Consider the following 13,716-nt stretch of genomic DNA (forward strand, 5'->3'; position numbering starts at 1 on the left):
TTCACCTTTCTACCACCAACCCCCATTTTTTAATCGTCTATATAATAAAAATCAATTGCTGTTCCTATTAGTTTCGGTAAGACTCAAAAACGGCTTGACCGATTTGAAGAAATTTTTATATTACGGGGATTGTTTATAAATTAAAAAAATAGGGGAAACTTAAAAGAACAGCTAAAAAATCAAAAAATCCTAAAAATTTTGTATGGGAATCGCCACTTCAAATTAATTTCAATGGTTGCCGTCTAACTGACGTGTCATACAAAACTAATTCTATCGTGCGATTGTGAAAAGTATATTGCATTTCAAATCGTTCTTTGTTTTTTCGTAAAAAAACGGATATGGAAGTTGATCAGCGTTGTGCTCATAATCAACATAATAGTCAAACATTGAAGCGAGACATTGGGTGGTATGAATAAAACTGAGTAGATACTTATATTCGAAGTACGAAGTACCTACTTCATTATTACTCTTATATACCTGAACATCTACTCTATGTACTGAGTACCTACTGGGAAACATTGTATCTCCCCGGCCACAAACTGAACATCTACGCGTTTTGTGAGCATTTAATCTAGAAATGAGCATCGGCTGATAACAAATAACTGAGCTGTCTGTAAAGTAGCTTAGAAAACCAGTAGGATCGTTGTAAGAGTGAATTTTAACTAAACATGGTGACTTTCATGAATGTGGAACGTCGTCAAAAGATGCATTCAGTTTGAAAAACACATTAGGAGCAGGAATATCGAAAACTTTTCATGTAATTAACTTTTATTTATGCATAAATTGTGCAGTGCGTTTTTTCTAACACTGGCCATAGAGATTCCCATCTCAAGGTGTCTACCCCATACTAACTTATATTTTGGTGACTCGATTTTTGCCTTGATGGTTGAACACTGTCATTGTTGTCCTTTTTTGTTGTATCGAGATGCTACTTGAGCATCAACTGTTACTTACTGAAGTATTAGTATCATCTAGAAAAACTAGAAATAGTTTGATTTGATATTCGAGTAGATACTTCGTATTTCGAGTATGAGCATCTACTGAGTTTTATTTATATCAACCATTGTCAAAAAATTGATCGAACGTTGTTTCGACAGAACTTCCTTCGCACCAAAAGTATAATGAAACATATTCAGCATTTTCGAGTTGAGTCTTTTCTTCACACAATTTTGTGATGACCTAATCAACATTTACTATCAACACGTAGGTATACCACCTTGGGACCTTGGATTGGTGCAGTGTAATACTAAAAATAACTATTGTATTCCCAAAATTATCTGCGAAAATCGAGTGAGCCATTCCATCAATTTTTTGGGGGGAATAAATAAATATTCTTAACAATTTACCATGCCTACAATAACTTTAACACGCCTGCAAGATCTCAGAGTATTCATTTTTGCAACTCTTGAGTTATTCACTAAAATAAATTGACTGATCCATATATTTTTTTGAGTCACTGTAAAAGCAAATCTAAAAAATATGAATGCAGTGATAAATTACGAAAATATACTGATGATATTTTCCACATTTTAGATATTATTTATTCGGCAAAATCTTGAGATGACGTCTTCAAGTTTTTGGGCTTGATAAACAGATATATTTTGATTGAAAACCTACCATGTCAAACAGTAACTTCAAAACGTCTGCAATATTTCAAAATTCAGTTTTGCAATTCTTGATTCAATCAATAAAATAAATTGACTCAGTGATTGTTTTTTTTTGAGACACCCCCTATAAGCAAAACTAAAAAATATGAATGGAATGATAAATCACAAGTATAGTCTCATCCTATTTTGGACATTTTAGATAGGATTCATTTGGCAAAAGTTTGGGCTGACGCCATCAATTTTTTGGAGGGGATAAGTAAATATATTTTGAATAAAAATTTATTATGCTTATCATATGTTTAAAACATCTGCAAGATTTCAAAGCATTCGATTTTGCAGATTCAAAATTAAATTGTAGGTGAAACGGAGTTCACGGGGTCAGCTAGTTTTTCATATAGCGATTAAAAACACTTGACGAATTTCAGATTATTTTGTAATAATAGATAATATAAACGGTACCGACCAAAAGCATAGAGAAACAATTAAAAATTAGTAATTGAATCGCTATTAGTTTAAGTAATTACTATTACTTAGTTCGAAACTGGTAATAAAAAGTACCTTAAAGATACTGCCTTAGAAACACTTATAACGGGTAATTAAAGTGTAAAATAAAAAAAAATGTTACTGGCAGAGAAAAGTAAGGTATAATCCGGAGATATTTCCTCACGTTGCTTTGATGGCAGCAAACACGATTTTTACAATGTCCAGAAGAATTCTGTCAAATCCGAGGTTTTACCTCGTGTGCCAAGTTCTCAATAGGGTTAAGATCTGGACTTCGGGGAGGCCAATCCATCACTTTGAGAATATTGTCTCCACACCACTTCTTAACTGCTTTTGCAGTGTGTTTCCTTGTCGGCGTGGAAACCTCCTACCATGGAAAAATTGTCTTCGTCAAAGGGTAGTAGAGGGTTTCTTAAAATATGAGTGTATTAGAATCTATCCATAATACCTTCAAATCTGACAATGGCCTCTAGCCTAAACCGGAAAAAAAATCCCCAAATCATGTGTATTCACCTCCGATTTAACAGTGTCTCTGCAGATTGAATCGCTGGTGTACAGGGTGACGTATGCACACATCTCCACTAAATCTACAAAAATCAAACTTACATTCCTCCGAAACTAATACCGTTTTTCGTTTTTTTACACCCCATTTAACATTTCGTGCCAGTTTATATCAGAGACTTGTGATTTGTTACAAACTGTTGACGCTAGAGGATGTAATTATGAAAACTGTTTGAGGCGATGGTTTCGTTTAAGCACTTGTTTTGCTAGATCTACCATTGTTTGCAGGACTTACCACGGTATCGCAGTGTTTATAGTTAGAAGTTATTTTAGAGAAACAAAAAAACTGTAATTGGAATTTTGGCTTGCCTGTCTAAAAGGCTCAGATGAGTTATCTTAGGTGAGTAACCCTGTAATGTATAATAGATTATTAAATTTCAGTTCTGCCTCTAGTTTATGTAGATTTAGTGTTAAATAGTTTAGTTCAAGAAATGTTTACGTTTAAACGAATCAGTATTGTGCTATGAAACGAAGACCCTGAAAATGTGTTTTTTTCAGTTGAACAAGAGTGTGTGTATTCTGTAACCGCTGCAAGTAAGAATATCTGGCTAAATACCGTGATTTGATAATTCAAGAAACATCATTAGCGGCTTACATTAGAGATGTAATCAACAGATTTATTCGAACTGGCAATGTCGACAAAGGCAAATCTCCTGGAAGATCTTCAGCATCTGAGGAAGTTGTTGATGATTTGAGACGACCTGAGCAAGATTTCCTCAGCAGTCAGGGGTTTCTGTTGCAACATGAAATTAAACAATGGGTCCAAAGTATTGACGAAAGGATGTTACAGAACATTTTTGAAATTAAAAAGAGAGTGAACATGTGCTTTGAACAAAACGATGAACATTTTCAATATTTATTGTGATGTTTAACCGCAATAAATTTGTTTAATGAATTAGTTTTAATTTTTAATAAGATCAGTTAAGCAATCAGTTATACAGATGCGTGTGGTATTTATTGTGAGTCCTTGGGCATTTAGTAAAGTCCAAAACTGAGAGGCGGCACGTTTCCATGATCTCCTTCGATTCTATAATCATTTATAGAAACTCTGTACCTACTGTTTTAAGTTCAGGACTAATCTGACCATGTTATTCAGGGCAGGACAACATCAAGCAGACTATATTAGCAAAGCAGTGTAGGTCACTCATGTATTATGTAATGTGTGGATAAATGATCGATGGTTACGCGAGGCTTGTGCGTGAAGATGAAGTAATATTAGGGTACCAATCTGTATGCTGCAGTTTTAAGAACTGGTACGTCGTTTTATTTTGTCAATAATTTCATTAATGCATATCTTAGTACCCATCATGGTACAAATGTCTCATGAATGTCGGTCATTTCCAAATTGAGTGGTGGGTCTACAATAGTAATAAGAAGTGTTTAGTCATTATTGATTATTTATGTGGTTAATATTATTTAAAAACATATAGAAACTAATTTTTTTTTATTATATAATCTAGTTTTCAAATCTTTAAATCTCTTAAAAGAATTTGTGTTAAGAAACCTAGTTTTGTCATCAAGCGTCGGGGGGTGACATACCGAGCGGTATAGGCTACGTTGGAACTCGGCCTGTACCTTTAGTGTTGTAAAAATATATACTTAGATAAAACTATGACTGAGGTATTAAACCACAGGTAAAGGGGCATGAGATTTTTTAAATAAAATTTTGTAATATCGTTATCAACTTTTCTATGTCACTTTTGACATGTAGCATTAATAACGACAATACAATGTTATCAGAAATCTGCAAAAAAAAGATAAACTATTTCTGATACATCATATATGAACATTTCTACAAGGAAGGCAGTTTATTTTGTACATTTCAAGGTAAATTTATTTTATAAAATTTTAAGAGGAATTCCAGTTTTTACATTCTGATTCGTAATTTTAACATGTTCAGGATAATTTTAAACCGCGTGCAAGATTTCAGAACTATCGGTTTTGTAATTTTTAACAAGGTAAACTGTAAAACTTTTAATTTTGATTTTGTTTTAAAAAAATCTGCGTGCTTAAGGTTCAAAACAAAAGTAGGTTAATACATTGTAATTTTAAAACCACGCTATCCTGCACCATTTATTACGATTTACTTAGTAACATTTTGAAATCACCTCATCAAATCTTTGGAGAAAGTGAACACATAAATTTATTGTGTCTACGATATTGGTAAAATACATCTAAAATTTCACAATAACCAGTCTAGTAGTTTCGAAAATTATCTAAATATCACAAACAATCGCCAAGAAACGACAGATCTAGATGGAATTGGGAGATCTTCTGTATTATATAAAATGTCCACAAACTATGTAGCCGGGCAGTAAAAAATGATTATTGATTTGTTTGTAAGTATCAAACTATTGAGAAGTTAGCATTATCATGAAATTTATAGAAATTTCTCTGATGTATTCTTAAGAAATAAATCGTTACAGGAATTAGTTTCAATAGTGTTGCAGTTAGTTGCTTCGTCTGACGAAACTGTATATAACTAAGTGACGTCTCTTTAGCGAGAATTCTGTTGTTGTATTTATATCACAGAAGTTTTAATTGAATGATATAATTTTAGCTTTTAGTGTAACTTGCTTTGTTATCTTACTCTACCTACAAATATTTTGAATTTGTCTGTTCTAAGTTTAATAAACATTACGATAAAGTCAACTTTGTTATTTTCAAGATGTTAGATATTACGTCCAGTCCTCTCGTTTCTGGATAAATCCCGCGCCCTGTGTTCTAGCTCTTAATAAGAAAAAACGCACTTAAGGATTATGTTTTGTAAAGTAATTAGAAATCTATAGTAACGGTCCTAACACCCCAACAGAATCCATTTAATCATTATGAAGAGATTAAACGACGTTCATACTTTGAATGTGTGCGTACAGGCATGAAATATTCCTGGGGGCGCAGGGTCGCAGTGTAAACACGCACAAGGGTAACTACCCGCTATTATTATGATAACGCGACCACCAATCGGAGACATTCTTCCACACGGATGCGTTCGTCCTCGCAGGGAGCCATATTGGCATTATTAAAATGCCCATTCTCTGGGGATTAAAAATTTGTTCTGTTTACGGTGAGCGTGTAATCGTGTCAATCTGAATTGTATCTCTCTTTATTAAAAATCAAAACATTTGCTGGGACAGTACGAGAAATCTGGTGAATGAGTCAGTCGGTCGCACCGAGATCGTCGAGCCGCGAAATGGAACCAGATGGAGCAAACAGTCGCAGCTGGGGCCTCAGTTATCCGATCTCCACGGCGCGGTGTCACTTACATCTCAATACTCCCTAACCGCTTCCTTGTTTACACGCGCGACATCCAAGCAATTAAAACATTCGGAACCGCGAGATGGATTTTTACAACCGTCAAACGATACTCTGCGCCTGTGGGGATTGCTGAGCGTCACTTGAAGCCTGAAGGATTAATATTGCAATTTATTACAGAGGATGAACAATAATTTCTAGGCATTATACGCATAAACTATTTTTAGGATTTCACATAACGAAATGTATTAGGAGTAATAGATAAAAAAAACTCTGTGTAAATTGCCATATTTATGTATTAATATAGAAGTGCCCCAAATAAAAGTACGCCGCCTAATATTTTGAAAATGGAAAAATTAAAATTCTGTAAACCCCATTGTAACACAAAATTTCTTATTAGTTCGCGATTAATAAACGGATCATGTTTTACAAAGGCTCCAACATTCCCAATTTGTTATTGTAGGAGAATGTTCAAAATAAAAAAAGTATTAGGTACTATTATATCTTTCTTCGTCCGCACAGTTATAATTTTCTGATTTCATTTCATCGTTCTTACAGCTTAAATTAAGGAACATTTTTGGGAAAGTAGTAGGACTAAAATTCAAATCCAAAAATTTTCTCTTTATCAAAAACCCTAATTATAGTAATAATTCCATGTGAGACTACTTTTCCAGTCTGGCTTTAGCTTGTTTGCTAAAATATATTCCTACAAATTTCTATACTACATTGTGAACTTTTTCACATGTTGTTTTATAATGCAAATAAATGCATTTCTACTCCATTAGTTACCCATTTGATGCTTTTAATACAAAATGGATTATAGAAAACTTAACTAATGATATAATTTTAAAGTGTTACCTAGTAGTGCTTATTGAATACAGTATGTACTGTTTTTATATGTGAATTGAATAGTAGAGTCCACAATGAGACAAAGACGAATTTGGTAGCCAACACCATATTTTGTAACAGGTTAACAAAAAAACAAACAGAAGAACATTTGTTTTTCTTCAAGCCTCAAATAAACATGGCATTTTGTAACTAAACAAATGAACTTAAAGTTTGACATTTCAACCGCTCCTTAACAACGACAAAGACTTTTTCTGCCGCTAGAGGCGTCAGAAAAAGTGAAACCATAGCAACAGTATCCAAAGTACATTGAAGTTAATCACTTTAAAAGAAACATATGTAGAACTCGAAGTAAAGTCGTTTACAAGCAACTTCGAAGACTGGTCCCGATTTTGGGGACCCAAGATTCTCTGTGGTTGCTGCAGCGGCTTTTGCAACGTCGAGTAGGGTCCACTGTAAATCCAACTCACTCATTCTAAATAATTCTGTCGCAAATAGGTATTTCTCTTTTACTTTTTGAAATTTTGTTGGTAATGAAACCATAGTAACAGTATCCAGATAAACTTAATTCATTCATTTTAAAAAATTGAAAATTCCATTTTTACTTTCCGAGCGTAAGCGACAGAACTTCCCTCGCCCCTGAAGTACAATAAAACATATCCAGCTTTGTCAAAAATTATAAAATTGGTTTTCCGAATTTTATTTTTGTATGAGAACCACTATAAGTTAATGTAATAAATTGTATGTAATGTTAAAGTAAATGTAAAGAAGCGTGCTACGCGCATGTTCCGAATGAGTTTTTCCTTTACAAAATTTTATATAATACAGTATGATGCTAATAATAAGAGTACTGCATTTCCAAATTTTCAAAAAAATAGAGTGAACCGTTCCTAATTTAATCAATAAAATAAACTGACTCATTCATTAATTTTTTGGGCCACTCTGTATCAGCAATTCTAAAAAATGTCAATACAATCGTAAAATCATGAACATTTTAGATCGGACTTATTCGGTAAAATTTTGAGACGACGTTATCAATTATTCAATAACCCTAAAACGTTTGCAAAGGTTTCAGAGCATTCGGTTTTGCCATTTTAAAGTTAAATTGTAGTGTTGTTAGACAATTTTAATTAAAAAAAAAATATGGATGGCTAGTGTAAGAATTTAATAACATTCACTGTTATATTTTGAGCATCATGTCATTTTCAAATTTTGGTCAGCGTTTTACCATCTGCATGAATGTATATACAAAATTTGACAACAATCGGTCCGGTAGTTTAGACGATTATCTGTCTAATAAAAATCGACAGACGGCAGACGACAGACGGAAACGAGAACGTCGAGAAAACATGAAATTAGTGAGTCGTCCGATGGAGTTACAACACTTCCTTAGCTTATGCTCGGGAAGTAAAAATTAATTATAAAAAAATGTCTCCGGCAAAGCACGTCTGTAATTATTTATACTGTAATTTTGGATAAAAATGCCAATCTGAGCCTGGTAAGTTATGTTCTCTTAAGGCAACTATAAAAGGAATTGGTGAAGAAGAGTTGCATCTTGAAATTGGAATGTCCGTGTGTTTAATAATCCTCTGAGACAAATGGAACTTGGAGATGGCCAAATATTTTCTTTTACTGGAAAGCAGTGAGAAGCAGTAGTCTCAGTGGACGCACAATAGTCATTGATGGCGTTCATCCGAGCAGAAAAGCAAAGAGATGAAAGTAGCCGTACACTGCTGAAGGGCTATCGCTCGCCGGTGTGTGGGGCAAGTGATGCTTACCACCACCGCCACCACCACCCCGCAATATAAGCCGCGAGGTGGTGATGTTTTATCAGGATGGGGCGCGGTCTCATCTCTCTCTGTTTGTTATTTTATTACTCTGCGCCTTGTTCCAATCCCTGCGAGCTGCGTCAGCGAAACATACTCTCCTCTTCTACGAAGAAAAGCAACCTGCCTTATGAGTAGCGCTGTCACGTATTACACCCAGCGAAATAATCCGAACTCCACCAGGCTGCAATCTGCAATTTGAAGACATAAAACAAACTTTTTGTTTTATAGTTATTAGAAAAGACATGAAGCCAGTCCGATTACATGCTACGTAGATTTAACATTACCTGCTATGAATCAAAGGCACTCTCGTGCAGTTCGTTTATGTGCTTTTTCTAAATAAAAAAAAAGATGGGTGCAAAATATAAACGTATTAACAATTGCAATGCATTTTAAATACTTATTGTTTTTTAACGATGTTAAATTATTCAATGAATCTTTTAAACATTTGGACAAAAAACATCATTCTTTGGCCTCAGTGGACAGATAATTGTGCTAAGTACACAAACTTTTACCCGGAAAAATTTATACTTAGCATTGCACGTGAAAAGAAAATGTCGATCGAATAGCAGATTTTTCTAAAATTTCAAATTTCAAAACTATATGGGTTTGAAACATTTAAATGATTCTTGCAAGGAATCTAGAGATGTTGAGCACTGGTTCAACATAATATTATCCAACAGTAACTATTCCAATCTTACTTACTGTGTACTGACACAGTAAGATTGGAATAGTTATTGTTGGATAATTACTTAATTACACTGAAAGTTGCCACGAAATACAACGGTCAAAGATATACATTACACCACTACTATTATGACTGCATTATTCAACGACCTGGAATATTTACCAATTACCTACATCTTATTATACTTATTATATTTTGAAATTTTTAGTGGAGTTAAAATTAGGTGATGGTCGTGAATTTTACTAATAGGAGTTAAGTTTATTATTTAAAAAATAGTAGAAGGCAAGTGCTTGTTCTTAAAGGCACAAATGTAAAAATACTTTGTCCTCTAGTGCGAGCTGCTACTAATCAAAGGCGGTTCTTGATTTAAATTTTGTTAAATACTAAATATATATAAATATCTATACATATACTGAACTGTTTTGTAAAAAAATCCTCACATACATTTCTCCATTATGTGGAAAATGTCGAATTTCACTGCATAAAGTCATTAGAAAAGTACGGTTTTTAAAAATCTGATTTGATTACTCAAACCAAAGTCTTATATTTTCAAACAACTATCATAAAAAATGTTTCAACTTTGTTTAGTGCGAGAACTGACAAATATCAATTTTTATATACGCTCTCCAAAATGATGGAAGTTTGAAAACGTTTGAATCCGCAAAATCATCATTGTAAAGATCTAGCACTTAAAGGAATCATAGCAACGAGTTAAGGAGTATGTAGGTATTTATTTTATTTAGACACATTTTAAACGTGAAGTTACAATTTTTGAAATATTTAAAAGAACTCCCAGAAAATGGGAAATCACCATGTTGATTCTTTCACACCTACTCTACACACAGTCGAAAGTCGAAATATTGATTTCATGAGATTAACGAGAACAACCTCAAGATGTTGACACAACAACTTCACCAATCATCATTAAATTTGACACTTTCCTTTTCTTACCTAACGAATCTTCAGCGTAAATTTTTGAAGATGCCTATCCGTTTCAAAGTAACTGTCTCAGCTCTTGCATCAGCAACCAGCGTCCCAGATGTATGCTGGAAGCAATGTCCATTGTATAACTGGATTAGGAATTTTAACAAAACTGTGTATACTAACTCTCTGAATACTGCATTTGTGATTTAGATAAAATGTGAAAAAAATCCAGGGGTGTAACTAAGGGGACGAAAACGAGCATACTTATGACAAAATTCATAATTCACTAGTTAGAGGATCGAATTAAGAACAATGAAACATATTTAAACATAAAATACAAGGTACTGCTTCAAAGTTTGAAGATAGGGAATTAACATGGGGAATTGGTTTTTATTTTATGATATCTCCCCAGATTACTTTCAAGCTATTATTGAGTGACGCATTTGTGGAGGTAAAGGAGGGCTATCAGCCAGTACTTTTTTCAAATCGTTGCAGGGATTCATGTGTTACACCCAGCATCAATAAATGGATCAATTTGTGTATTTATGCCGTTTAATTTGTCCTAAAATAATCATTACACTGAACAAAATAATTAAATTTGAGTTGTTTGGTGATTTCTGACTGAGAATCCAGGAATAATTTCTAAATTCACTTCGACATTTCGATTTTCCATGGCTAATCCACAGACGCGATCGTCAAACTGAGACGGAACGTTTCGTAATAAATCGGAATTTCGTAAGAAATCAAAATACTTAAAACCTTTTTACACCAAATGGGCGTAATGTAACGAATTAAAAAAAATAACTGGTCGATAGCCCTCCTTTACCTCCACAAATGCATCACTCAATAATACCTTTAGTAATAATAATAGAGGTATGGGGGATATTTTAAAATAAAAACCAATTTTCCATCATATTAATAACGTTCCTAAGATAGTATCGTTAAACTAAAGGCAGCAATCACTTGCAATTCAGCGCGTCACTTTTTTTTAACAAAACGTTCGTGGCTTACGATCTAAGGTAAATGACTTGTATAATAATCTTTTACGCACTCACAGATGATATTTCTGACAGTGACATTTTTCCAAATACATACTTAGTTTCATTGTTTGCCGACAAGATAGAAACCCATTATAACTGGGTATGTCAAGAGGGAGTGGAGTTATTTTAGGTGTAAAAAACAACACTTTAGGAGTTGCAGAATTGATTTATCTGAAATTACTGAAGCTTCGCCAAGCACTGATTTATTAGATATGTATAAAAATATCAGTTAATAATTCTTTTCATTATTATATTTTTATGGTAAATATTCCACCATGGATCTCATTATCTGAGTATAATTTATTCTTCAATTTTCTTAGCACCGTGAATGAATTCAGCAAAGATCATGTTATTCTTTTCGGTGATTTTAATAGTCCATCGTTTTGAAATTCTGACAGTAGCACTATCCTCAATGACTTCAAAGTATTTTATAAGTTGTCTCAATATAATCTTGTAAAAACAATTACAATCGCGTTTGGGTTTTCATATTTTCCAATGATAACTATTTGGTTGATAGATCTAGACCCGATTTATAGAAAGCGAAGTTATAGTTAATTCGCGATTAACTTTTAACTGAGGTCCGTTGCGAGGCAACGCACATATTTTAACCAATCACGGGCTCATTTTCCACATTTTAATTATTTGTTAAACTAATCGAGGATTAAATATTTAACTCTCTGTTCTATAAACCGGCCCCTAATCTACCATGTTCCAGAGGATTCCTTTCAATCATCTCTAGATTTTTGTCTTAAGGCCCGTTCTTCAAATCGCCCAAAATTTCAATTAAATACTGCGAATAAAAACTTTAATTTCAGAAAGGCCAATTTTCCTCAACTAAACCAGCAACTTCCAAATATCGATTGGACATTTTTAAGTACGATAAATGACGTTAATGTAGCTTGTTCTAAATTTTATGAGACCCTTTATGGTATTTTTGAAAAGACTGTTCTCAAAATTAATACAAACCGCAGCAGTAAATGCAGGTACCCCCCTTGGTTCAACACTAACATCATCGAGTGTATTCGTAGCACATATAATGCTTTGAAGAACTTTAAAAACTCTTGGCATTGTTTTAATTTTTTTAAGTTTTATTGCTCCTACAGGGGCGGCTGGTGCCGGGGGGCACAAGACCACGTGCTCTCTCAAAATTACAACGTCTACAAACACACTGGACATGGTGAAGTATTAATTTTCAATATTTAAAAACATTATCCGGAAATTTGTGTCATAATTATCAAAACTAATTTTTTTATCTCGCTCCACTTGTATAATACGATATGTTTTATGCTGATAAAACCTGGACACAGAGACCGCATCATGGCTGATTTAGATGTTTTGTTTACACCGTTGCCATGGAAACCACACGTCGTAGCCGTCTGTTAGAACTGGACGGAGGTCCCGTTCCGACCGTGCTCGGCAGGATTGAGTCACTATCGCGGGTTTTAATTTTCATTCTACGCGAACAGTCGAACACGTATGATAAATATTCTTGGATAATCTTCTCGGTAACACAGACATTCGGAAACAACTACACCCAGCCTATATTAATAGTATTCGAAGCACATAACGCAAGGGTCGACAAATCTCGCCATATATTATGCCGATTGATAATGTGCATAAAATTTTGTGGAATGTGTGAACTTGTTTTACATGGACATGACCAAAGTAGGGAATCACAAAATCCAGGTATATTTCGAGGTCTGATTGATTTTACGGACTCTGCTTTATCAAATAATTTAAAAGAAGCAACGGTTTTTAAAGGAACGCCTAAAACTGTTCAAAATGTGCTTTTAGATGCCATGAACGTAAAAATTTAACCGAAGGCAAAAAGGTATGTGGAGAAATCCTTTTTTACTTTTATTGTATGTATTTTTGTATTTATTTCCGTCACACAATTTCGTTTATTAATTGGTAATAACAACCTGTTCTATATCTTCATATTTAACTCATCAAACAAATTGTGTTCCCCCATTTCAAAAGGTCACGAGCCGCCACTGCGGTCTTAGTTCAAAATGTTAATACCTTCAGCACATGAACAGTATTTGTCAGATATTCAGTCTTCTTTAGTAAACGATGCTAAAAAGTTGAATTGAAATTTGTATTCCTTCCATGCCATGCTTCTTCTGCGGTGGTTTTTTTATTTTTGCTTTTACATGTTTTTCCCGATTAAATGCTACTTAAGCACAACTATCAATCATTTGAACTGTTTTGAAAAGTTGGCGACGAGAACTTTTATGTTTTTTTTTCCTTCCTTGAAAACAGCCTTTAGACTTTTTAGTCTTTCATCTTGCAGCTGAAATAGTGATGGTTATATGACTGCATCGGGATTTCCAGGTGTCTTAATGTCTTTTAAAAGTTTATTTCTCAATCTGTTGAAAACTTATCAGTCATTACTCTTCAGTTCATCACATACTGAAGAAAGCTGATTTATCTACGGATTTCGTGAAGTTGACATGTATCTCCGTATGCCC

This window comes from Zophobas morio, unplaced genomic scaffold, assembly GCF_036711695.1.
Source record: "Zophobas morio isolate AGI-343-1 ecotype UQ-CSIRO unplaced genomic scaffold, CSIRO_AGI_Zmor_V1 ptg000005l, whole genome shotgun sequence".
Lineage (NCBI taxonomy): Eukaryota > Metazoa > Arthropoda > Insecta > Coleoptera > Tenebrionidae > Zophobas > Zophobas morio.